General features: G+C 43.4%; 5 non-coding genes across 5 annotated transcripts; all 5 read left to right on the forward strand.

The window, feature by feature from the left end:
- The first annotated feature begins 1,875 nt into the window (after positions 1-1,875).
- TRNAG-UCC (transfer RNA glycine (anticodon UCC)) lies at positions 1,876-1,947 on the forward strand. The gene has a single exon. It is a non-coding gene; the product is annotated as a tRNA-Gly (tRNA).
- A 2,745-nt stretch (positions 1,948-4,692) lies between these two features.
- On the forward strand, positions 4,693-4,783 carry TRNAY-GUA (transfer RNA tyrosine (anticodon GUA)). The gene is given in 2 exon segments: positions 4,693-4,729; positions 4,748-4,783. It is a non-coding gene; the product is annotated as a tRNA-Tyr (tRNA).
- A 2,338-nt stretch (positions 4,784-7,121) lies between these two features.
- Positions 7,122-7,193, forward strand: TRNAQ-UUG (transfer RNA glutamine (anticodon UUG)). Its single transcript has one exon. It is a non-coding gene; the product is annotated as a tRNA-Gln (tRNA).
- Positions 7,194-11,264: 4,071 nt separating this feature from the next.
- TRNAG-UCC (transfer RNA glycine (anticodon UCC)) lies at positions 11,265-11,336 on the forward strand. The gene has a single exon. It is a non-coding gene; the product is annotated as a tRNA-Gly (tRNA).
- Positions 11,337-14,069: 2,733 nt separating this feature from the next.
- On the forward strand, positions 14,070-14,141 carry TRNAD-GUC (transfer RNA aspartic acid (anticodon GUC)). The gene has a single exon. It is a non-coding gene; the product is annotated as a tRNA-Asp (tRNA).
- Positions 14,142-26,001: the final 11,860 nt, after the last annotated feature.

A 26,001-nucleotide genomic window follows, 5' to 3' on the forward strand; every position in this document is an offset into this window, starting at 1 on the left:
TCCCCAGAGTAGTACAGTGTTACTATGGTACCACATTAATCTGGTCACAGTGTGATATTAAAATAAATACCACCAGAAGAAAGCTGTTTGTGTGAAAAAAATGATAAAAATGTAGTTTGGGTACAGTGTTGCATGACCGCGCAATTATCATTCAAGTTGTCATACCCCCTAGGCAGGAATGGGGTAAAAGCGCCCCATATTGAAGGGGTTAAATAAAACCTCCAGTACATTCACAGGTCCCTCTTCCCAAATGCTCACCTGGTGTCCTTGTCGCTGCCACTGGGTCTACCGCCATCTGAGCCATTCCCGGAACTTCCTGATTGCTGATTGGAGGTGAGGATAGGGGGTCGATTGCCTCCTGCAGTTGTCTGTCAGGAACTGGGAGGTGGGAGAAGGCTCGAGGCATGCTGGGTGCTGTGTGTTTCAATGGACACACAAGTATTTCCTTTAGGAGTGGATGCTTAACCAGTTCCTGCCCGGCCTATAGTTGAATGGTGGCTTGGCAGGACATTCACCATTCCGGGTGAACATCATATGACGTCCTCTCAAAATGCGCCTTCCGCGCACTCCACAGGCCATTCTGCATCAGGATCTGTCCCCCACTATGTCCTCTGGACACAGCGAATGACCAATCAGTGTACTGGCCTGTACCATGTGATCGCTGTGACCAATCACATTAGATCACACGACAAACGGATGGCTTTCATTCATGCCATCCATTGTGTACTATTGTGTTGATCTCTGCTATTGGTCATAGTGATCACCTGGCACAGACAGGGCCAATCACAGCCCACCTGGACCATGTGATTGGCTGTGGCCAATTATAACTAACCACAATAGTAAACACTAAATTAATCCATTTCGTTCAGTAAAAATGGTTGCTTATAACAGTGAAATTGAGGAATAAGCAATCACAAAAGCATATATAGTAAAAAAAAAATCCTGATCCCTTCCACAGAGTAGTAGTATGTTACTATGGTAACATTATATTGCTCTGGTCATAGTGTGTTTAAAAAAAATTGCAAAAGAAAATGTAATAAAAAAGAATAATGCAAGCCATAGACGGGTCAAAAACCGGCCATTTAAAAAAAAAAAAAAATCGGTCGTTCAATAGGCCGACGTTACCACCAATGGTAAAAAAAATCGGCCGATTTTTGTCCCATCTGCGGCCCGCATTTAATTACTGCTGTCCCGTGCAGAGAGCTCCGCTATTATATTTGACATGAAAAAGTATTGCGATTGCAACAATGTATCCATTTGGGATACAGATGTTTTTATTCGGATACAAATGGATACATTGCTGCAACCGCAATACTTTTCATATAAAATATAATAGCGGACTGGAATTCTTCTTCTTCTTCGTCTTCTTTTTCTTCTTCTTTTTCATGTTCTTCTTCTTTTTCTTCTTCTTCTCCTTCTTCTTCTCCTTCTTCTTTTTCATCTTCTTCTTTTTCTTCTTCTTCTCCTTCGTCTTCTCCTACTTCTTCTTTTTCTTTTTCTTCTTTTCTTCTTTTTCTTTTCGTCTTCTTCTTCTTTTTCTTCTTTTTCTTCTACTTCTTCTTTACTTCTTCTTTTTCTTCTTCTTCTTGCAGGTCACGGCTCATGTGCGGTTTTTTTATCGGTAAAACCATCGGCCGATTTGCCCATCATTGCCGGGAAAATCGGCCGATCTGCAAAATTGGCTGATTTTTTTCCAACTTTACCGATAAAAGAAATGTGCCAAAACCCCGAAAAATGGCCGAAAAATTAACCCAATAACAGTGCAAAAATTGGCCGATCTTTTTTTTTTTGGCCAAAAAAACCTACCCACACAGACTGCTATCTGCCTTTTGACTCACAACACCCACTGGTGAGAACTGCACTCTTTCCTGTATAGCGTTGGTGGTATAGTGGTGAGCATAGCTGCCTTCCAAGCAGTTGACCCGGGTTCGATTCCCGGCCAACGCAGAGTAGATTTTTTCCATTATTGTTAACATTTTAGAGTTTATTTTCAAATTATTAAATCTAATCCTAATTATCTAACAATGCACTGTAAAATAAATATGTAAACCCAACATTTCACATCCCTGAGATGTGCCTGCTGTCCCATGTACTTGTATGAAAAGTCTCCTGTTCTCTTTGTATTACTTCCTTTGTGTGAAATACCTGCTGTTCCTGTCATTCCCTCTGCTTTCCTATTAAAGCCTGACCACACTAGGCATGAGAGCACAGCGTGGCCAGTTTTCTGGCCCTGCAGGGCAGTGCTAGAACAGGGTCATCCAGCTCCCAGGGCAAAGATGCCAAACTGTACCCCCCTCTCCGGTTCATGATGTAAGCTTGGGGGATCCTGCGCCCAGCAGTCACTCACTTGTCAGAATCACTGCCACTGTCACCAATCCTGTCCCTTGTAACAGAAGGAAGGCGCCCCCATCCCTACAGCAAAACATTGCACCCAGGGAAGCCAGCCCTTCCACCCACCCCTTGTCATGACCCGATTGCAGGGAACTCAGCCTGCTCTCCTGCAATGATCAGACTTCTGCAAACATGCCCCCTCTGCATAGCCATTCATTGGGAAGACCAGTGTGCTTCTGTTTCTCCTCTTTCACTTCTCTCTACGCAGCTGAGAACAGAGGGTATGTGAAGGCGCCACCATCCCTACAGCAAAACATTGCGCCCAGGGCAGCCGCCCCTTCTGCCCACCCCTTCTCCTGGCTCGGCTGCAGGAGTGGAAGACCATTAAGGGGACATCATGTGGGAATCCATGTTTTTTTTATCATCGTATCTAAAAGCCAGCAAGATTCCATGCATACTCACTTTTAGTTTTTTTTTTCTCTGAAGTAAATATGTGAAAGATCTACCATTTAGTATTATTGGATCTATTAGTGGATATCTTAGTGTTTAGAATTGCCTTTAATAAGAAGTCAACCTGGATTTGTTTCCTCACAAAAGCAAGACAATTTATTATTTTCTCACCGAAATTTTAGAATTTTTATTTTTGTATAATTATTAATATTCTATAAGAGATATGTATTCCAATTGTTAATAGCTACATAGTCTGTCTGAAAAAAGACAAAAGTCCATCCAGTTCAACCATTTAAAAAAATATATAAATATACATATATATATATATATTATATCAGGCCTTGAAATTTCCACTCGCCTGCTCGCCAATGATGAGTGGAAATTATGGTGGGGGCAAGTGTGCCCCCAAGGGCCATCTTGCTGAGCAGGCTCGGAGCTCAGGCCAGCTCTGTCACTCGCACTGGGAGCCGTCAGACTGGTCAATAGCTGAGCGCAGTGAAAGAGTGTGTGCTGCGCTCTCTGCCTCCCCCTAGAGTGCAGTACCTGACTCTGTGAGCGAACAACGAAGTACTGCAACTTTTAATAGAGCTGTGTGTGTGTACATGTGTGTGTGTACATGTGTCTGTGTGTGTACGTACATGTGTCTGTGTGTACATGTGTCTGTGTGTGTATACATTTGTCTGTATGTGTGTGTACATGTGTGTGTGTACATGTGTCTGTGTGTGTACGTACATGTGTCTGTGTGTACATGTGTCTGTGTGTGTATACATTTGTCTGTATGTGTGTGTACATCTGTCTCTATACGTGTGTGTACATGTTTCTGTGTGTGTACAGGTGTCTCTGTTTGTGTGCGTTTGTTGTTGGCGAGAAACTCTTAAGGCCTGGCTAGTAGCTCAGGACTTGAAATTTTAAGCCCTGTATTATATTATATATACAGGTGAAACTCAAAAAATGAGAATATGGTGCATTCATTCATTTATTTCAGTGCAGCAACTTAAAAGGTGAAACTAATATATGAGATAGACTCATTACATGTAAAGCAAGATAGTTCAAGCCGTGATTTGTCATCATTGTGAGGATTATGGCTTACAGCTCATGAAAACCCCAAATCTACAATCTCAGAAAATGAGAATATTCCATGCAATCAATAAAACAAGGATTGTACATAGAACAATATCGGACCTCTGAAAAGTAGAAGCATGCATATGTACTCAGTACTTGGTTTGGGCCCCTTTTGCAGCAATTACTGCCTCAATGTGGCGTGGCATGGAAGCTGTGGCACTGCTGAGGTGTTATGGAAGACCAGGATGCTTCAATAGCGGCCTTCAGCTCTTCTGCATTGTTCAGTCTCATGTCTCTCATCTTTCTCTTGGCAATGCCCCATAGATTCTCTATGGGGTTCAGGTCAGGCGAGTTTGCTGGCCAATCAAGCACAGTAATCCCACGGTCATTGAACCAGGTTTTGGTGCTTTTGGACCATATTCTAATTTTTCGAGTTTCACTTGTGTATATATATATATGTATTATAATCCTATACCCACAATTGATCCAGAGGAAGGTAAAGAAACCCAGCAAAGCACGATCCAATTTGCTCCTGCAGGGGGAAAAATTCCTTCCTGATCCCCCGAGAGCTCCTTATGATAGGTCAGTCTGTAGAGTGAAGGCCTGTAGTGGAACGTCATCCAGGAATCCTTAGGTCGCTGCTCTGAGTTCAGCTCGAAGAACATTTTTTCCCTTTTATCACTCACAGTATATAGTTTGTTTTAAAATGATTAAATGTATAAAAGTTCTCCTTCCTCTCTGACAGTGTATTGTAAAACAGAGATCTGTATAGCAGATTCATGGTGTAAGTAGTGACCCCTGCTGGTGGATCAGCTCTCCTGGTCACTCAGCTCTCCTGGTCACTCAGCTCCTTCGATAGCTCAGCTGGTAGAGCGGAGGACTGTAGAGGAATCATCATGCAGGAATCCTTAGGTCGCTGGTTCGATTCCGGCTCGAAGGACACTTTTATCATCATTACTAGAATCCAGCAAGATTTTATCTACACTTCATTTCTTATATTTTGCTTTATTTCCTTCCATGTAAATGTGTGAAAGGAATGGGCTTCTTCATACCTGTCATGTGACTAAACCATTTCTATAAAGTAGTACTAAAGGCTAAACATTTTTTTCTCTAATGCATTCAAGGAATTAAAGTGTCACTAAACCCACAACAGTACAATCAGTCTGTAGATGCTGTAGAGCATGATTGTTATACTCACTGTGGAACCTAAGGGGTTAATCCTCTGCATTGTGTATAAAATCAGTTTGATCCTGTCTTCTCTGATCCTCCCCTCCTTCCAGTAGCCCCCCTCTTATCTCCTGACATATTGTGTGGAGTCCCTCTGCACATGCTCAGTTTGGTGTGTATTTTTAGAGTGTTTTTTTTTCTTGGGAGAGTGCATGTGATCAGCACAGGGCCAAAAAGTTCTGGCCCAGAGGTCAGGGGTTCTGCATCCTCCTAGAGAAAACTCCTTCTACAAGCTTTAACCAGTGCTCTGCTGGATACTGATAGAAGTCACAAAACTGCTATACACTGCTGATGAGAAAAGGTATTTATATCCGCTCTCCCAGGACCCTACATTCATTATATCCGCTCTCCCTGGACCCTACATTTATTATATCCGCTCTCCCCAGACCCTGCATTCACTATATCCGCTCTCCCCAGACCCTGCATTCACTATATCCGCTCTCCCCGGACCCCGCATTCACTATATCCGCTCTCCCCAGACCCCGCATTCACTATATCTGCTCTCCCCAGACCCCGCATTCATTATATCCGCTCTCCCCAGACCCTGCATTCACTATATCCGCTCTCCCCGGACCCTGCATTCACTATATCCGCTCTCCCCGGACCCTGCATTCACTATATCCGCTCTCCCCGGACCCTGCATTCACTATATCCGCTCTCCCCGGACCCCGCATTCACTATATCCGGTCTCCCCGGACCCTGCATTCCCTATATCTGGTCTCCCCGGACCCTGCATTCACTTTATCCGGTCTCCCTGGACCCCGCATTCCCTATATCTGCTCTCCCTGGACCCTGCATTCCCTATATCTGCTCTCCCCGGACCCTGCATTCACTATATCCGGTCTCCCCGGACCCTGCATTCACTATATCTGGTCTCCCCAGACCCTGCATTCACTATATCTGGTCTCCCCGTACCCTGCATTCACTATATCTGGTCTCCCCGTACCCTGCATTCACTATATCTGGTCTCTCCGTACCCTGCATTCACTATATCCGGTCTCCCCGGACCCTGCATTCACTATATCTGGTCTCCCCAGACCCTGCATTCACTATATCTGGTCTCCCCAGACCCTGCATTCACTATATCTGCTCTCCCCAGACCCTGCATTCACTATATCTGCTCTCCCCATACCCCGCATTCACTATATCTGCTCTCCCCGCACCCTACATTCATTATATCCGCTCTCCCCAGACCCTGCATTCACTATATCCGCTCTCCCCAGACCCCTCATTCATTATATCCGCTCTCCCCGGACCCCGCATTCCCTATATCTGCTCTCCCTGGACCCTGCATTCACTATATCCGATCTCCCAGGACCCTGCATTCACTATATCTGCTCTCCCCGGAAGCTGCATTCACTATATCTGGTCTCCCCGGACCCTTCATTCACTATATCCGCTCTCCCTGGACCCTGCATTCACTATATCAGGTCTCCCCGGACCCTGCATTCACTATATCCGCTCTCCCTGGATCCTGCATTCACTAAATCTGGTCCCCCCGGACCCCGCATTCACATATCTGGTCTCCCACAGTACACACAACATGGAAATGCAATTATTTGAATAAATACAAACTGCTAAATATGTTTGCTCATCAGCAGTATATAGCAGTCTTGTGACTTCTATCAGTATCCAGCTGGGCACTGGTTAAAGCTTATAGGAGGGGTATTCATTCTGCTCTAGGAGGATGCAGAACCCCTGAGCTCTTTCTGGACAGTGCTGATTGGCCATGTGCTAATCCCATGCACCCTCCCAAAGAAAAAAAACCTCTCTAGCAGCACACACTAAACTGAACATGTGCAGAATGACACCTAGAGCTCTGCACTATCAGCAGATGGATTGTGGACAGTAGAAGAAGGGGAGGATCTGAGAAGTGGTCAGATCCCCTATATACAGACACATAGCTGGCAGCAAACACACACTGTTGTGGATATGTACTGTAAGAATTGTGAGTGCTCAGAGTTATGTGTAATCCAATGTAGATTTGTGTGATTTCCCGCCACTCCCTCCTATTATTATAGGAGTCTCCTCCTGAGTCATGAGACATGAAGGGTTCCATGGTGTAATGGTTAGCACTCTGGACTTTGAATCCAGCAATCCGAGTTCAAATCTCGGTGGGACCTTCTTTTACATGAAGAAGCAACAAAGAAAACATTGAGAAAGTAAGACGTCCACCAACTCTCTGGTTGGTTTTGCCAAGTGGTTAAAATGGAAGTAAAAACCCGAATAGTGCCCATACACTAGATGAAAAATCATTCGAAAATCTGTCATTTGGACAGTTTGATTGTTTTCGTCCATTTAAAGTGTTCCTAAACCCACAACAGTCAAATCAGTCTGTACAGTTGTGCTCAAAAGTTTGCATACCCTGGCAGAAATTGTGAAATTTTGGCATTGATATTGAAAATATAACTGATCATGCCACAAAATGCTCCTTTATTGAAGGATGATGATCATATGAAGCCATTTATTATCAAATACTTGTTTGGCTCCTTTTTAAATCCTAATGATAACAGAAATCCCCCAAATGGCCCGGATCAAAAGTCTCCGCCCCCCCGAATCAGAAGTCTCCGCCCCTGGATCAGAAGTCTCCACCCCCTGGAATGTTTGGCCTTGGTACAGACACACAAGGTGACACACACAGGTTACAATGCCAATTAGAGGTTAATGTCCCACATCTGTGGCTATTTAAATTGCAGTTAGTGTCAGTGTATAAATAGTCAATGAGTTTGTCAGCTCTTACTTGGAAGCACTAACTAGGCTAGATACTGAGCCATGGGGATCAGAACTGAAAAGAAAGAACTGAGAAGAAAAGAACTGTCAAAAGTCCTGCGTAACAAGGTAATGGAACTTTATAAAGATGGAAATGGACATAAAAAAATGTCCAAAGCCTTGAATATGCCAATCAGTATTGTTAAATCACCTATTAAAAAGTGGAAAGTTCGGTGACCTCTTGATACCAAGCCAAGGTCAGGTAGACCAAGAAAGATTGCAGCCACAACTGCCCAAAGAATTGTTTGGGATGCAAAGGGAAACTGTCAGGAATGGACTGGCCAGCAATGGTGGGTATCACCTGCCTTATGAGCTGCAGTACCAGGGCTGGCCAGCGGGTGCTCCCAGCAATCAGAGACTCAACCTTGCAGCCAGCAAAACACCTGAAACTGCTTATGCTGGGGTATTTAAGGGATGGCCAGACCTGCAGACTCTGCCTTGGTGTATGTGTTTTCCTGGGCCCTGTATCTTGCATCCTGTTCCTGCATCCTGTCCCTGTTCCTGTCGCTGACCCTGCCTGATCTGATCTCTGCTGACTTCTCCTGCTCTGACCCCGGCTCGTTCCTGACCATCCCTCTGCCTGACCCTCTGTACCTCGCTGTCTGCTACCTGTTGAACCTGGCTTGTGACCCCGACCATTCTCCGCTTGCTCCCCCTGTACCTACCTGCCCGATTGATATTTGACCCGGCCTGCCTGACGACGCTTGCATTGTATATACTGTTATCTGTGGGTGGTTTGGTTTGGTTTGTTTGCACTGTATTATGTTTTAGTATTGCACTGCATTTATGTTTGTATTGTTAGTGTTAATAAATTATATTGTTTATAATATATCTGAAGTCTGCGTTTCCCTGCATCAGTCACACACCTCTGGTCATACCCGGGAGCCTTGACATTAACCCATAGGTAACCACAAGAAAAATACAGTCTGCTCTGGAAAAAGACAGTGTGTTTGGTGTGAAGGAGCACAATATGATGACACTTGAACAAAAATGAGCTGCATGGTGGAGGTGCCAGAAAGAAGACTTTACTGCATCCATGACACAAGAAGGCCCGGTTAGGCATGTCAAGGTGTTGTCAGGCATATTGTAACCGGGCTTTTTTGTGGCATTGGTGCAGTAAAAGCTTCTTAAATAAAACCTCCAGTACATTCACAAGTCCCTCCTCCCAAATGCTAACCTGGTGTCCTTGTTGCTGCCACTGGGTCCACCGCCATCTGAGCCATTCCCTGAACTTCCTGATTGCTGATTGGAGGTGAGGATAGGGGGTCGATTGCCTCCTGCAGTTGTCTGTCAGGAACTGGGAGGTGGGAGAAGGCTCGAGGCATGCTGGGCGCTGTGTGTTTCAATGGACACCCAAGTGTTTCCTTTAAGAGTGGATGCTTAACCAGTTCCTGCCCAGTCTATAGGTGAATGATGGCTTGGCAGGACATTCACCATTTCGGGTGAACATCATATGACGTCCTCCCAAAATGCACCTTCCGCACACTCCACAGGCCATTCTGCATCAGGATCTGTCCCCCACTGTGTCCAATGGACACAGCGAATGACTAATCAGTGTACTGGCCTGTACCATGTGATTGTGACGAAAAACATCAGATCACACAACAAACGGATGGCTTTCATTCATGCCATCCATTGTGTACTACCTTGTTGATCTCTGTGATTGTTCACAGTGATCACCTGGCACAGACAGGGCCAATCACAGCCCACCTGGACTGGCCAATCACAGCTAACCACAATAGTAAACACTAAATTAATCCATTTCGTCCAGTAAAAATGGTTGCTTATAACAGTGGAACTCACAGGTATAAGCAATCACAAAAGCATATATAGAAAAAAAAAATCCTGATCCCTTCCACAGAGTAGTAGTATGTTACTATGGTAACATTATATTGCTCTGGTCACAGTGTGTTTAAATAAAATTGTAAAAGAAAATGTAATAAAAAAGAATGCAAGCCATAGACGGGTCGAAAACTGGACATTTTTAAAAAAAAAATGAAAGATCGGTTGTTCAATAGGCCGACGTTACCACCAATGGTAAAAAAAATTGGCCAATTTTTGTCCCGTCTACGGCCCGCATTTAATTACTTCTGTCCCGTGCAGAGAGCTCCGCTATTATAGTTGACATGAAAAAGTATTGCGGTTGCAACAATGTGTCCATTTCGGATACAGATGTTTTTATTCGGATACAAATAGACACATTGTTGCAACCGCAATACTTTTCATATAAAATATAATAGCGGACTGGAATTCTTCTTCTTTTTATTCTTCTTTTTCTTCTTTTTTCTCCTTCTTTTTCTTCTTCTTTTTTCTCCTTCTGCTTCTTTTTCTTCTTCTTTTCTTCCTCTTCCTCTTTTTCTTCTTTTCTTCTTCTTCTTTTCTTCTTCTTGTTCTTGTTCTTCTTTTTCTTCTTTTCTTCCTCTTCTTTTGCTTCTTTTCTTCTTTTTTTCTTCTTCTTCTTCCTCTTCTGCTTCTTCTTCTTTTTCTTCTTCTTTTTCTTCTTCTTCTTTTTCTTCTTCTTCATCTTCTTTTTCTTCTTCTTCTTTTTCTTCTTCTTCTTCTTTTTCTTCTTCTTCTTTTTCTTCTTTTCTTCTTCTTTTTCTTCTTCTATTTCTTCTTCTTCTTCCTCTTCTTCTTTTCTTCCTCTTCTTGCAGGGCACGGCTCATGCGCTGGTTTTTCTATCGGTAAAACGATCGGCCGATTTGCCCATCATTGCCGGGAAAATCGGCCTATTGGCAAAATCAGACGATTTTTTTGCCATCTTTACCAATAAAAAAAGTGCCAAAACCCCGAAAAACGTCCGACCAATTAACCCGCTAACGGTGCAAAAATCGGCCGATTTTTTTTGGGGGGGGCAAAAAATCAGCCGATTTTCGACCCGTCTCTGGCCTGCATAAGAATTGGAAAAAAAATGTTTTTTTTTCATGCTGTTACCAGTCAGTGCCTCTGATCACCATCACACCAGTTATATGATGGCGCTGTACTGCACTGGTGACAGTATGTAAAAAAAAAGTAGTTGTGAGAAAAACAATTTTTTAAAAAAAAATTCTTTATTTTTCAAAAAAATTGTGACAAAAAATTACAACTTCAAAACACTCGCCATGCCTCATACTAAATACCTCCGACTGTGTACTTTCCAAAAAGGGGTCATTTGGGGGGTATTTGTGTGGATTATACTTGGGTCAAGATTAGAGCATCAGAAACACAAACTTTTAGTGAACGCATCAAGTCAGTGGACCAATACATCAAGTGTACACGGGAAGAGGCACTGAATAGCAAATGAGCCCTTTTGGACGGCGTCTTACAAGGCAAGGAAGGGGCTGACTTAGGCAGGGAGGTCTCCAGGAAACCTACCCACACAGACCGTTATCTGCCCTTTGACTCACACCACCCACTGGTGAGAACTGCATCTCTTCCCTATGAAGCGTTGGTGGTATAGTGGTGAGCATAGCTGCCTTCCAAGCAGTTGACCCGGGTTCGATTCCCGGCCAACGCAGAATAATTTTTTTTCCATTATTGTTAACATTTTAGAGTTTATTTTCAAATGATTAAATCTAATCCTAATTATCTAACAATGCACTGTAAAATAAATATGTAAACCCAACATTTCCCATCCCTGAGATGTGCCTGCTGTCCCATGTACTTGTATGAAAAGTCTCCTGTTCTCTTTGTATTACTTCCTTTGTGTGAAATACCTGCTGTTCCTGTCATTCCCTCTGCTTTCCTATTAAAGCCTGACCACACTAGGCATGAGAGCACAGCGTGGCCAGTTTTCTGGCCCTGCAGGGCAGTGCTAGAACAGGGTCATACAGCTCCCAGGGCAGAGATGCCAAACTGTACCCCCCTCTCCGGTTCATGATGTAAGCTTGGGGGATCCTGCGCCCAGCAGTCACTCACTTGTCAGAATCACTGCCACTGTCACCAATCCTGTCCCTTGTAACAGAAGGAAGGCGCCCCCATCCCTACAGCAAAACATTGCACCCAGGGCAGCCAGCCCTTCCACCCATCCCTTGTCATGACCCGACTGCAGGGAACTCAGCCTGCTCTCCTGCAATGATCAGGCTTCTGCAAACATGTCCCCTCTGCACAGCCATTCATTGGGGAGACCAGTGTGCTGCTGTTTCTCCTCTCTCACCTCTCTCTCTGCAGCTCAGAACAGAGGGTATGTGAAGGTGCCCCCATCCCTACAACAAAATATTGCGCCCAGGGCAGCCGCCCCTTCCGCCCACCCCTTGTCCTGACCCCATTGCAGGGAACTCAGCCTGCTCTCCTGCAATGATCAGACTTCTGCAAACATGTCCTCTCGACACAGCCATTCATTGGGAAGACCAGTGTGCTGCCGTTTCTTCTCTCTCACCTCTCTCTACGCAGCTGAGAACAGAGGGTATGTGAAGGCGCCCCCATCCCTACAGCAAAGCATTGTGTCCACGGCAGCCGTCCCTTCAGCCCATCCCTTGTCCCAGCCCTGCTGCAGGGAACTCAGCCTGCTCTCCTGCAATGATCAGGCTTCTGAAAACATGTCCCCTCTGCACAGCCATTAATTCGGGAGACCAGTGTCCTGCAGTTTCTCCTCTCTCACCTCTCTCTATGCAGCTGAGAACAGAGTAGTACACTGTTACTATGGTAACACATTACTCTGCTCACAGTGTGTTATTAAAAAAACATAAAAAAAAAAAATGTAATTAAAAAAAATCACTTCCCCTGAGTAGTACACTGTTACTATGGTAACACATTACTCTGCTCACAGTGTGTTATTAAAAAAACATAAAAAAAAAAAAATGTAATTAAAAAAAATCACTTCCCCAGAGTAGTACACTGTTACTATGGTAACACATTACTCTGCTCACAGTGTGTTATTAAAAAAACATTAAAAAAAAAAATGTAATTAAAAAAAATCACTTCCCCTGAGTAGTACACTGTTACTATGGTAACACATTACTCTGCTTACAGTGTTATTAAAAAAACATAAAAAAAGAAAAATGTAATTAAAAAAAAATCACTTCCCCAGAGTAGTACACGAATACTATGGTAACACATTACAGTTTGTTATTAAAAAAAAAACATTTAAAAAAAGTAATTAAAAAAAAATTGCACTATCACCAGTCAGTGTCCCTGATCACTACCACATCAGTTATATGATGACGCTGTACTGCACTGGTGACAGTATGTTAAAAAAAAACCTTTTTCTTAAAATTTCTTCATTGTCCAAAAAATTAAGACAGAGCATTACAACTTCAAAAAACTCACCATGCCTCTTACTAAATACCTTGGACTTTCTACTTTCCAAAAACGGGGTCATTTGGGGGTATTTGTACTGTCCTGACATTTCAGGCCCTTTAAGAAATGAGATCATCCGTCAGTACATCAGGATCGATCAATTTTCAATGATACGTAGCATGGCTTTTAGACTCTCTAACTTTCCTACAGACTAAATAATACACACTGATTTGGGTCATTTTCATCAATGAAATGTGTATATTTTGGCCTAAATTTAGGGAGAACAATTATTTATTTCAAAATTTAAATTCTGAGCACAAGTTTTACTTATACATTGTTTATACACAGGTCTCTCCCACGGCAGAGACACTCGGTGATCACCGGGTGTTGGCGAGAAATCCCTGGCCGGGACCTGGTGAGTGACAGCTGAGACAGCATATATATATATATATATATATATATATATGTGTGTGTGTGCTTTTGCGCACCCGTGCCGCCCTGTAGCAGTATTTCTGCTATAGGGCAGCATAGAAGCGGTTAACCACCACCTTTTACAGTCAAAAGCTGCGTATAATATTGTGCTTGTTTGAATTAAAATTAATTTTAGTGTATTTTTCCTGAAAATATGTGTCTCGATAAAAAGTTGCATAAATATTGTGCGATATACGGAAACTGAAACTACCACCACTTTATTCTCCAGGGTCTCTGCTGTCAGAAAATATATCCTTTCTTTGGGGGGTTGATTGTAATTTATTGGAAAAAAAAATGCAGATTTTAACGTGTACAAAAAGAATTAAAAAACAAAACTGCCTCAGTGGGCAAGTGGTCAAGTCTGCCAGCAAGATATCTCAGCAATACTGTTTCCTGGTGCAAGAGATCGCTATCCATTCAATCAGATGTCCCCTACAGTTCCCTCTTGTCAGAGGATCCAACTTCAGGACAGACAAGAATGGAACTGGAAATATTAAAAATTTCTTTAAAGAGACTGAAACAGACAAGCTTACCTATGTACTCCTCGTTAGTATAGTGGTGAGTATCCCCGCCTGTCACGCGGGAGACCGGGGTTCGATTCCCCGATGGGGAGGCAATGACGTTTTTTTTTACTACAAGCCTTCTTCCCGTCATGAAGTATATGTTTACATTACCTATCTGGCCATGCCTGTCATCAACAGATGCTGCTTTCCTGAGTTACACACCTGGAAAACGTAGAAGGAGAAGGAATTCTGACACTTTTACAAAGCATCCATGTTATATCGGTGTCGGACAACAAGCATTTTTAGACTCTGATGTAAGGGGGATTCTGTTGTAAGTGCGGGACACTAATAGAAGTGGTGCTCCTGATGTGAACAGGGGGCGTTTCAACTGCTGCTCTCTATGTATTATGTAGCGTGTTACTTACTTCTGACCCCTGCACCCCATACATTCGTTTGTGTATGATATAGTCCTGACCATAGAGCTCATTGCTTCAACAGTTGTTTGTAATAATAAGATTCTTTTTTAAGGTGTGCTTGATAGCTCAGCTGGTAGAGAGGACTGCAGAGGAAAGTCATGCAGATATAAAAACATAACCTGTGTTGAGTTACTAAAGAACAAATATTTGTACATTTTTAATTACGCCTTTTTGTGAAGTTGTGAAAATCAAACGTACGCAAAACTGTAAATGAGCAAATTTCTCTAAAAATCTGGAGCTTTTCATTTTTCCCTTACAGCTTTCAGAGTTTGTAAAAGACCCCCCAGACCAAACATTTTCTGAAAGCACATTATTCCTATGCTATGCATTTTCTGAAAGCACTAAATTCCTATGAAATATAAAAACTTAACTTGTATTGAAGTATTAAATAACAAATATTTGTACATTTTTAATTATGCCTTTTTGTGAAGTTGTGAAAATCGAACGTACGCAAAACTGTAAATGAGCAAATTTCTCTAAAAATCTGGAGCTTTTAATTTTTCCCTTACAGCCTTCAGAGTTTGTAAAAGACCCCCCAGACCAAACATTTTCTGAAAGCACATAATTCCTATGCTATGCATTTTCTGAAAGCACTAAATTCCTATGAAATATAAAAACTTAACTTGTATTGAGTTACTAAATAACAAATATTTGTACATTTTTAATTATGCCTTTTTGTGAAGTTGTGAAAATCGAACGTATGCAAAACTGTAAATGAGCAAATTTCTCTAAAAATCTGGAGCTTTTAATTTTTCCCTTACAGCCTTCAGAGTTTGCAAAAGACCCCCCCCCCCCAAACCATACATTTTCTGAAAGCACATGACCAGTAGAAAAAAAAGAAAGTGCAACTGATTTTTAAGGCCCTGCAATATAAGCCAGATAAACACCAGTGAGCAGCAGGAGGGGGGACATCCCCTCTTGCCGCTACTGAAAGTGATCCAGTGGCTAATGAGCCACTCAGACCACTCTCATGAGAAAGCCGACTACCACTAAAAGAGAAGGATGCCAGGGTTATGGCTGATATCTTTTTTTTTTAAATTCAAGTACAGTTGAGACCTAAGTTAAATTTGTAATTGTCACAGTCAGTTCAGTTCCACAATCTGATCCAATTCTTAGGTTTGAAAAATTTGGGGCAGCTGAATTCTGAATTATATATTAATTCCATTGCGTCCAAAAATATAGAATAGTGTTGATTTATGAATAATGAATCCACCCAAAATATCGAAACTGAAAACGAAGATATACAATTATGGCCAAAAATCTTGTACCCCCTGCATTTTTGTCAGATAATGCATCACTTCACCCAGAAAATTGTTGCAATGACATGTTTCGGCATTCTCATGTTTATTTCTTTTGTTTGTATTGGTATGACACAAAAAAGTGGAGAAACAAAAAGCCAAATCTGACACGTTCCACGCAAAACCCCCCCAAAAATGGACTGGACAAAATTATTGGCACCTTCGCAAAAATGTAATAAATAATTGCATTCCAAGTTAGTGATGCTCCTGTAATTGAACTCACCGGTATCAATTAACAGATCTTAATGTTCCTGTGTCCACTGTGCACAACATTGTCAAGACGTTTATAGCCCATGGCACTGTAGTTAATCTCCCTGGACATGGACAGAGAAAAAATGATCAAAGTTTGCAATGAAGGATTGTTTGAATGGTGGATAAAGATCAACTTCCTGACAAATTCCAGCTGACCTTCAGGCACAGGGTATACCTGTGTCAGCTCGCACTATATGTCACCATCTGAATGAAAAGGGACGCTATGGTAGGAGACCCAGGAGGACCCCACTGCTGACACAAACATAAAAAAGCCAGATTGGAGTTTGCCAAAACGTAGCTGAGGAAGCCAAAATCCTTTTGGGAGAATGTGCTGTGGACACATGAAACAAAATTCCAGCTTTTTGGTAAAGCTCATCATTCTACTGTTTTCAGAAAAAGCAATGAGGTCTTTAAAGAAAAGAATCCAGTCATTCCAGTCACACATGGTGGGGGGTCACTGATGTTTTGGGGTGCTGCTTCAGGCACGGGATGTCTTGATCATGTACATGGCATTATGAAATCTGAAGACTACCAAAGAATTCTGGGGTGCATTGTAGGGCCAAGTGTCAGAAAGTTGGGTCTCCATCAGAGGTCATGGGTCTTACAGCAGGACATTGACCCAAAGCTCAAAAAGCCCCCAGAAATGGTTTCAGACAAAGCGCTGGAGAGGACTGAATTGGCCAGTAATGAGTCCAGATCTCAATCCCATAGAGCTCCTGTGGAGAGATCTCAGAATAGCAGTTGGTAAAAAGGAACCCTTCCAATCTGAGAGACCTGGAGCAGTTGGACAAAGAAGAGCGCTCCAAAATTCCAGTAGAGAGGTGGAAGAAACTCATTGATGGTTACAGGAAGCCATTGATTTCGGGTAGTTTTTCCAAGGGGTGTGCTACCAAATATTAAATTGAGGGTGCCAATCATTTTGTCCAGTCCATTTTTGGGGTTTTGCGTGGAATTAGAAATATAAAATAGATTTAGAAATATAAATTAATTGCATTTTGGAGGGTTTGAACCAATGACTGCAATATTCTTTTTGAGGATTCATGACACAATTCAGACCAATCGGTAAAGAATGTACTCACATGACTTGATATGGGTTTTTTTTTTTTATATTGTTATTGTTTTATTACAGACATTGTGAAAAAAAAAAAAAAAAAAAAAAGACACGTGCATTAAAACAATCAAACTGACTAGAACTAATTGCTCAACTTCGTCAGATGTAAGGTAATAGTCACAACCCCTTGAAATGTGTCTCTAATAGTAATACTGTGTCAAGAATATCGAAAACTGAAGTCTTAGTTAGTCAAAAACACCAAATAAAAACTTCCCAGCTCACTTACCGGCCAGCCTGCAACAAACCCAATTGTCCTGTCTGACAGTTCAATTTTAAAAATTTCTATACAGATATTAGAGCAGAGAAAAAAGAAAAACTATTGGAGATGGAAAAATTCAGCCATCCACCATGAAAGGCTGCCATCAATCACTCCATATTCTGAGAATCCTGTTTGCTTGGCTGTCATGCCAACTCTGGCTTCAAAAATGTAAAACTCTGATCTTCGTCAAGCATTTAAATACGACTTCATGCCAACTTCCCAGTCCTGTATACTTCTTCCAGGCCAGTGATTGAAATTGAATGCCAGCGAGTCAGCGTAACAGCCAGGCAACAAGAATTTTTAGAAAGTGGTGACGAACCCATAAGGCCTTCACACATCTGTCCATCTTTCATCTATCCATTGACGGATGAAAAATGGACCTCAATGCATTTCTATGCAAAAAAAAAAAAAAATGTTGTAAATGGATGATTATCCCTTTACATCCGCCAACATTTGTTTTTTGGAAACAGATCAAAGCCCTACTTTTGTTTCGTAAATCAAAAAGGAAAGGACAAAAAACAGATGTAAAAAACGGACAAATGGTCCATTTTTGCATCCATTTTTGCATTGGTAGTGGATGGAAAAAATGATGGAAAAGCCAATGAAAACTTCACCCGCTGGACTGATGAAGCCAAACGGTCTGCATGTATGAAAAGGGGCCTAATTGTCTCATTGCAGGTTTACCTTTAGGTTGGTTTCACATTGATCCATTTTTCTTCTGCTTTTGCGTGTAAAAAAAAAAAAAAAAAAAGCGGAAGAAAAATGTGTGTAAAAAAAAAAAAAAAAGACCAAAAAACCTCCCTACTGAAATCAATAGAAAATGTGGCAAAAATGCATCAAAAACACACCCATGATGCATTTTTGGTGCGGTTTTTGAATCACGTCCTGTAAAAATACACAGCAAACGTGGTAAAAGCACAGATGCGTTTTTGCAAGGATCAGTGTGAAACCAACCTTTAGGGCACTTTCACGCTGACCCGTAGTAAAAACGCAGCTTTGAAGCCATTGGTCCACATGTATGAAAAGAGGCCGGAGGTAACTTTGCACTATAGGCCTGTTAAGGCCCTCTTGGGGGAAAAAGTAAATATATACTTGCCTTTCCTCCAGCTTCCCCTCCCCACGGCATTTGAGCGAAGGCTACATCATCATCCTTCCAATGTGATCCTGGGAAATGCAGAATATCCCTTGCTAGAGGACACTCCAGTGGAGCATCTTCTCACAAGATTTGAGCAACCTAACGTTCTCCAGGATCTTGCAGGAAGAATGGGGACATCACCCCGTGCAGTATGTAATTTAGGCTTTAGGTAAGTATATTGTGATCCTGGGAAATGCAGGATATCCCAAAACTTGCAGGAGGACACCCCAGTGGAACATCTTCTCACAAGATTTGAGCAACCCAATGTTCTCCAGGATCTTGCAGGAAGAAAGGGGACATCACCCCGTGCAGTATGTAAGCTAGGCTTTAGGTAAGTATATTGTGATCCTGGGAAATGCAGGATATCCCAAAACTTGCTAGAGGACACTCCAGTGGAACATCTCACAAGATTTGAGCAACCTAACGTTCTCCAGGATCTTGCAGGAAGAAAGGGGACATCACCCCGTGCAGTATGTAAGCTAGGCTTTGGGTAAGTATATTGAACTTTTTTACCTACGCAGAATTTTAACGTGGTCCCCCTCTTGGGGGAAAAAGTTAGTAAATATATACTTGCCTTTCCTCCAGCTTCCCCCCACGCCATTTGAGCGAAGGGGACATCACCGTCCTTCCAACGCGATCTTGGGAAATGCAGAATATCCCTTGCTAGAGGACACTCCAGTGGAGCATGTTCTCACAAGATTTGAGCAACCCAATGTTCTCCAGGATCTTGCAGGAAGAAAGGGGACATCACCCCGTGCAGTATGTAAGCTAGGCTTTAGGTAAGTATATTGTGATCCTGGGAAATGCAGGATATCCCAAAACTTGCTAGAGGACACTCCAGTGGAACATCTCACAAGATTTGAGCAGCCTAACATTCTCCAGGATCTTGCAGGAAGAAAGGGGACATCACCCCGTGCAGTATTTTAGAATGGTTCCCCCTCTTGGGGAAAAAAGTTAGTAAATATATACTTGCCTTTCCTCCAGCTTCCTCCACAACATTTGAGCAAAGGTGACATCACCATCCTTTCAACGTGATCCTAGGAAATGCAGAATATCCCACAACTTGCAGGAGGACACTCCAGTGGAGCATGTTCTTACAAGATTTGAGCAACCTAACGTTCTCCAGGATCTTGCAGGAAGAATGGGGACATCACCCCGTGCAGTATGTAATTTAGGCTTTAGGTAAGTATATTGTGATCCTGGGAAATGCAGGATATCCCAAAACTTGCTAGAGGACACTCCAGTGGAACATCTCACAAGATTTGAGCAGCCTAACGTTCTCCAGGATCTTGCAGGAAGATAGGGGACATCACCCCGTGCAGTATTTTAGAATGGTTCCCCCTCTTGGGGAAAAAAGTTAGTAAATATATACTTGCCTTTCCTCCAGCTTCCTCCACAACATTTGAGCAAAGGTGACATCACCATCCTTTCAACGTGATCCTAGGAAATGCAGAATATCCCAAAACTTGCAGGAGGACACTCCAGTGGAGCATGTTCTTACAAGATTTGAGCAACCTAACGTTCTCCAGGATCTTGCAGAAAGAAAGGGGACATCACCCCGTGAAGTATGTAAGCTAGGCTTTGGGTAAGTATATTGAAGAACTTTTTTACCTACAGTGTTTCTGGACTTTTCTGCAGAATTTTAGCATGGTTGAGCGTCTGCAAATAAGTGGACCTTCACTTCCAAGACCCCCTATCAAAGACCTGTCCAGTCCCCACCAAAATACCAAATCCACAGTCTCACACGTCAAAGGTTTCATACTCAATACTATAATCATTTAATGCCATGGCATCCTGCCATTCCACAGCACCAGGTCCGTTGAAATACTCCAGATACTTCAGCCTGTTGAGCTTGGCACTGGCTTCAGGTTTCTGCGCCTCCATGTATTGCAATGATACAAGTCCTGCACTTTCAGTACGCCAGTCGCCAGGAATGAATGTTGCGTCTTCTGTGACTTCCCGGTCCAGCAAGCTTATAGGGGAGTATTCGTCAGTGTTGCTCCGCCGCAGAAAATTGTGGAGAAGACAACAAGCCATGACAACCAGTTCAATTTTGTGTGGCGATAAATTGATGGTTGTGCGGAAGATCCTGAAGCGGTTTGCAAGCAGGCCAAAGGCGTTTTCTGCCACACGTCTTGCTCTGGCCAGGCGGTAATTGAAGACCTTTCGTTCTTTGGTTAAGGCTTCCTGTGAATAAGGCCTAAGAATGTGGTCTTGTAAGGAAAAGGCCTCATCGGTCACAAAAGCAAAGTTAAGGCCCTCTTTTGTCTCGTCATTTTCTGGCAATTTTAACTGTTTTTCCTTCAGCTTTTCATAAAAATGAGTTTGCTCGATGACTGTGCCATCTGAGAACTTTCCATTTTTGCCGACATCGACCATTATGAACTCGCAGTTGGCGTTGATGATGGCTATGATTATGATGCTGAAAAACCCTTTGTAGTTGTAGTAGAGTGACCCACTGTGATGAGGGGGGTTGATGCGCACATGCCTCCCATCTATCGCTCCACCGCAGTTTGGAAAGTTCCACATTTCTTCAAACTGGCTAGAAATGAATTGCCAATCTTCAGAGCTGGTAGGGAACTAGAAAAAAAAAGGAAAAATATTTCACAGTGTAACAGATTTCAACAAACGTTTGACCATGCATATACAAACAAAAAGTGGTCATAGCCAGGGACTTTTTGAGGAACATATAGATGAGAAGAGACCACTGCATGTACACTAACTGGCTGGCCACTTTATTAGGCCCACCTTGCTAGTGCCAAGAAAATCTCCCCCACACCATGACACCACCACCACCTGAACCATTGATACAAGGCAGGATGGATCCTCCACACCATGACACCACCACCACCTGAACCATTGATACAAGGCAGGATGGATCCTCCACACCATGACACCCCCACCACCAGCCTGAACCATTGATACAAGGCAGGATGGATCCACCACACCATGACACCCCCACCACCAGCCTGAACCATTGATACAAGACAGGATGGATCCACCACACCATGACACCCCCACCACCAGCCTGAACCATTGATACAAGGCAGGATGGATCCACCACACCATGACACCCCCACCACCAGCCTGAACCATTGATACAAGGCAGGATGGATCCACCACACCATGACACCCCCACCACCAGCCTGAACCATTGATACAAGGCAGGATGGATCCACCACACCATGACACCCCCACCACCAGCCTGAACCATTGATACAAGGCAGGATGGATCCTCCACACCATGACACCACCACCACCAGCCTGAACCATTGATACAAGGCAGGATGGATCCACCACACCATGACACCACCACCACCTGAACCATTAATACAAGGCAAGATGGATCCACCACACCATGACACCACCACCACCAGCCTGAACCATTGATACAAGGCAGGATGGATCCACCACACCGTGACACCCCCACCACCAGCCTGGACCATTGATACAAGGCAGGATGGATCCTCCACACCATGACACCACCACCTGAACCATTAATACAAGGCAAGATGGATCCACCACACCATGACACCACCACCACCTGAACCATTGATACAAGGCAAGATGGATCCACCACACCATGACACCACCACCACAAGCCTGAACCATTGATACAAGGCAGGATGGATCCTCCACACCATGACACCACCACCAACTGAACCATTAATACAAGGCAGGATGGATCCATGCTTTCATGTTGTTTTTGCCAAATTCTGACCCTACCATCTGAATGTCACAGCAACCAGTCTGCCCATTCTCCTCTGACATCAATAAGGCATTCTCCTACACACAACTGCCGCTCAACTGGATATTTTCTCTTTTTCGGACCATTCTCTTTAATCCCTAGAGATGGTTTGTGCGTGAAAATCCGAGTAGATCAGCAGTTTCTGAAATACTTAGACCAGCCAGTCTGGCCCCAACAACCATGCCACGTTCAAAGTCACTTAAATCCCCTTTCTTCCCCATTCTGACGCTCAGTTTGATCTTCAGCAAATCACGTTCAACACGTCTACATGGCTAAATGCATTGAGTTGCTGCCATGTGGTTGGCTGATTAGAAATTTGTGTTACCAAGCAATTGAACAGGTGTCCCTAATAAAGTGGACGGTGAGTGCATATAAAAAAAAGTAAAATATTATTGGAACATTCAGTAAAACAGTAAAAGCACAAAACACAAACCAAACATTAAGATATTGAAAAAAGGGTTCAGTTGTTTAGTTCCAATACACTGCACATGAAGACTCAACGCGTTTCGATGGATACATCTTCTTCAAGAGTACATGTGAATGATCTTTAAGAGATATAACATATAAGATAGACATGTTCTAGTTGTAAACACGCATATAATTATACTTTCTCTCCCCCCACATGGGAAAGAGATGACATACACTTTTTTTTAGAATTCCAGTGATTGGGCAGCACAGTGGCTAAATGGTTAGCTTGTCTGCCTGGCAGTACTAGGATCGCTGGTTCGAATCCCAACCATGGCACCACCTGCCTGGAGTTTGCATGTTCCCCCTGTGCCTGCGTGGGTTTCCTCCGGTTTCCTTCCACACTCCAAAGACATGCTGATCGGTTTATTGGCTCCTGTCTAAATTGGCCCTAGTATGTGTATGTAAGAATGTGAGTTAGGGACCTTATATTGTACGCCCCTTGAGGGTTAGGGACTGATGTGGATGTACAATATATATGTAAAGCGCTACGTAAATTGACGACACTATATAAGTACCTGAAATAAATAAAATTATATGGTTTTATCACAATAAGAATTATGGGTTTCACCATGCTGGTATGGATATATATTGTTTCTTAGGATATGCTTGTATAATTATATGAGTGCTTCCAACTAGAACGTGTCTATAATGAAGCGAAAAGTATTGGCCCCGCCCTCCAAATCATGTGATTCAGGTGTTCCAATCCCCTCCATGGACACAGTTGTATAAAATCAAGCCCCTAGGCATGCAGACTGCTTCTACAAACATTGGTGAAAGAATGGGTCGCTCTCAGGAGCTCAGTGACTCCAAGCGTGGTCCCGTGATAGGTTGTCACCTGTGCAATAAGTCCATCCGTGACATTTCCTGGCTACTAAATATTCCACGCTCAACTGCTAGTGGGATTATAACAAAGTGGAAGCAACTGGGAACAACAGCAACTCAGCCATCAAGTGGTAGGCCACGTAAAATGATAGAGCGGGGTCAGCGCATGCTGAAGCGCACAGTGCGTAGAAGTCGCCAACTGTCTGCAGAGTCAATAGCTAAAGACCTCCAAACTTGGTGTGGACCTCAGATGAGCCCAACAACAGTGTGTAGAGAGCTTCATGGAATGGGTTTCCATGGCCGAGCAGCTGCATCCAAGCCTTACATCAGCAAGTGCAATGCAAAGCGTTGGATGCAGTGGTGTAAAGCACGCCACCACTGGACTCTAGAGCAGTTGAGACGTGTTCTCTGGAGTGAACAATCATGCTTCTCTGCCTGGCAATCCGATGGACGTGTCTAGGTTTGGCAGTTGCCAAGGGAACAGTACTTGCCTGACTGCATTGTGCCAAGTGTAAAGTTTGGTGGAGGGGGGATTATGGTGTGGGGTTGTTTTTCAGGGGTTGGGCTTGGCCCCCTAGTTCCAGTGAAGGGAACTCTTAAGCCATCAGCATACCAAGATATTTTGCACAATTTCATGCTCCCACTTTGTGGGAAGAGTTTGGGGATGGCCCCTTCCTGTTCCAACATGACTGCCCACCAGTGCACAAAGTAAGGTCCATAAAGACATGGAGGAGCCAGTTTGGGGTGGAGGAACCTGACTGGCCTGCACAGAGTCCTGACCTCAACCCCATAGAACCCCTTTCGGATGAATTAGAGTGGAAACTGTGAGCCAGGCCTCCTCCCCCGACATCAGTGCCTGACCTCACAAATGTGCTTCTGGAAGAATGGTCCAACCTTCCCATAGACACCCTCCTAAACCTTGTGGACGGCCTTCCCAGAAGCGTTGAAGCTGTTATAGCTGCAAAGGGCGGGGCCAACTCAATATTGAACCCTACGGACTAAGACTGGGAGGCCATTAAAGGTCATGTGCGTGGAAAGGCAGGCCAACCAATACTTTTGGCAATATAGTGTAAGTCAGCCTGACAATCTCAGTAGAAGACAATTTTGTATAGTCAATAGTCATCATTCTGATGTTCTAGTGTCTGCAAACATTGCTGCTGGCATGCACATTACCGGAAGTAACGAAGACTCCATGATCCCGAATTCATCCTCTCAATGTATTTTGGTTGGGCCTCATGCAGCACCTATAGAGTCCTGAAGAAAATACACCCAAAAAGGCGTAAGAGGTCTGAAGACCAAATTAGAGATTTACCTATAGCAACAGTCCAAATGGCAGCAGGAATGTTTGCAGTAACCTGAACATCAGGACTGATGACTATAAAAAAATGAAAGTTTTAAAGACTACACTTAGTCAAACATTTCTTAGAACATCAGCACAAGGGACAGCACTATCAATATGAAGGGTCCCTTGTGCTGATGGCTGCTGTTTTAGTTAAAATCTTCTGTCCTCCGATGGCCCCCTACTGCCACTTTAGTAATACTTCAGTTCTGCGAAGGTTAGTAGAGCCAAGGAACCCAAAAAATGGAAACCCATAACAGGCACCCATCAACGGTGTCAACTATGCCCACCCTTTAACCCCTTCGCTGCCAGAGCCGTTTTTGCACACGTTTAACCCCTTGGCACTGGCGCCTCCCGGCCCTTTAAGGTTTTCAGAAGCTGGGAGGTGGTTCGCGGTGATTCGCTGTCACATGATCGGGAAAGGTCCCAATCGCAAGAGGAGATCGGGACCTTTCCGTGAGTACCGGACATGTGTGCTGGAAGCATGCAGGGCGCAAGCTCCAAGCACATATGTTTTTCTTAATTGCACGCAAATGTGCGGCCGCTCTGCGTCAAGGCCCAGACGCCGGGAGGCCGCACATTTGCGTGTGGCCGGCACCAAGAGGTTAAAAAAAATCTTTTTAGGCCTGAAGATTACACAAAACATGATATATGTTCTGAAAGAAGACACCCTAGATCACGGGTGTCAAACTGGCGGCCCTTCAGCTGTTGCCAAACTACAAGTCCCATGAGGCACTGCAAGATTAACAGGTACAAGCATGACTCCCAAAGGCAGAGGCATGATGGGACTTGTAGTTTTGCAACAGCTGGCGGGACGCCAGTTTGACACTCCTGCCCTAGAGAAAAAAACAGCGGTAGTTACAATTTTTTATGTCACACGATATTACCGCAAAGGTCTAGGAAATGTCAAATTTCAGTAAAAAAACAAAGTGAATTTTAGGGCAAAAAAACCACAATAAATTACTTAGGGTTTTGGTAAAATATGAAAGACGATGCTGCACCGATTAAATAGACACCCAACATGTCAAAACTTAAATTTATGTGCGCCTATGAAATGGCGGC

The sequence above is a fragment of the Staurois parvus genome, unplaced genomic scaffold (assembly GCF_062004578.1).
Source record: "Staurois parvus isolate SC_StPar_1 unplaced genomic scaffold, SC_StPar_1.0 ptg000782l, whole genome shotgun sequence".
NCBI lineage: Eukaryota > Metazoa > Chordata > Amphibia > Anura > Ranidae > Staurois > Staurois parvus.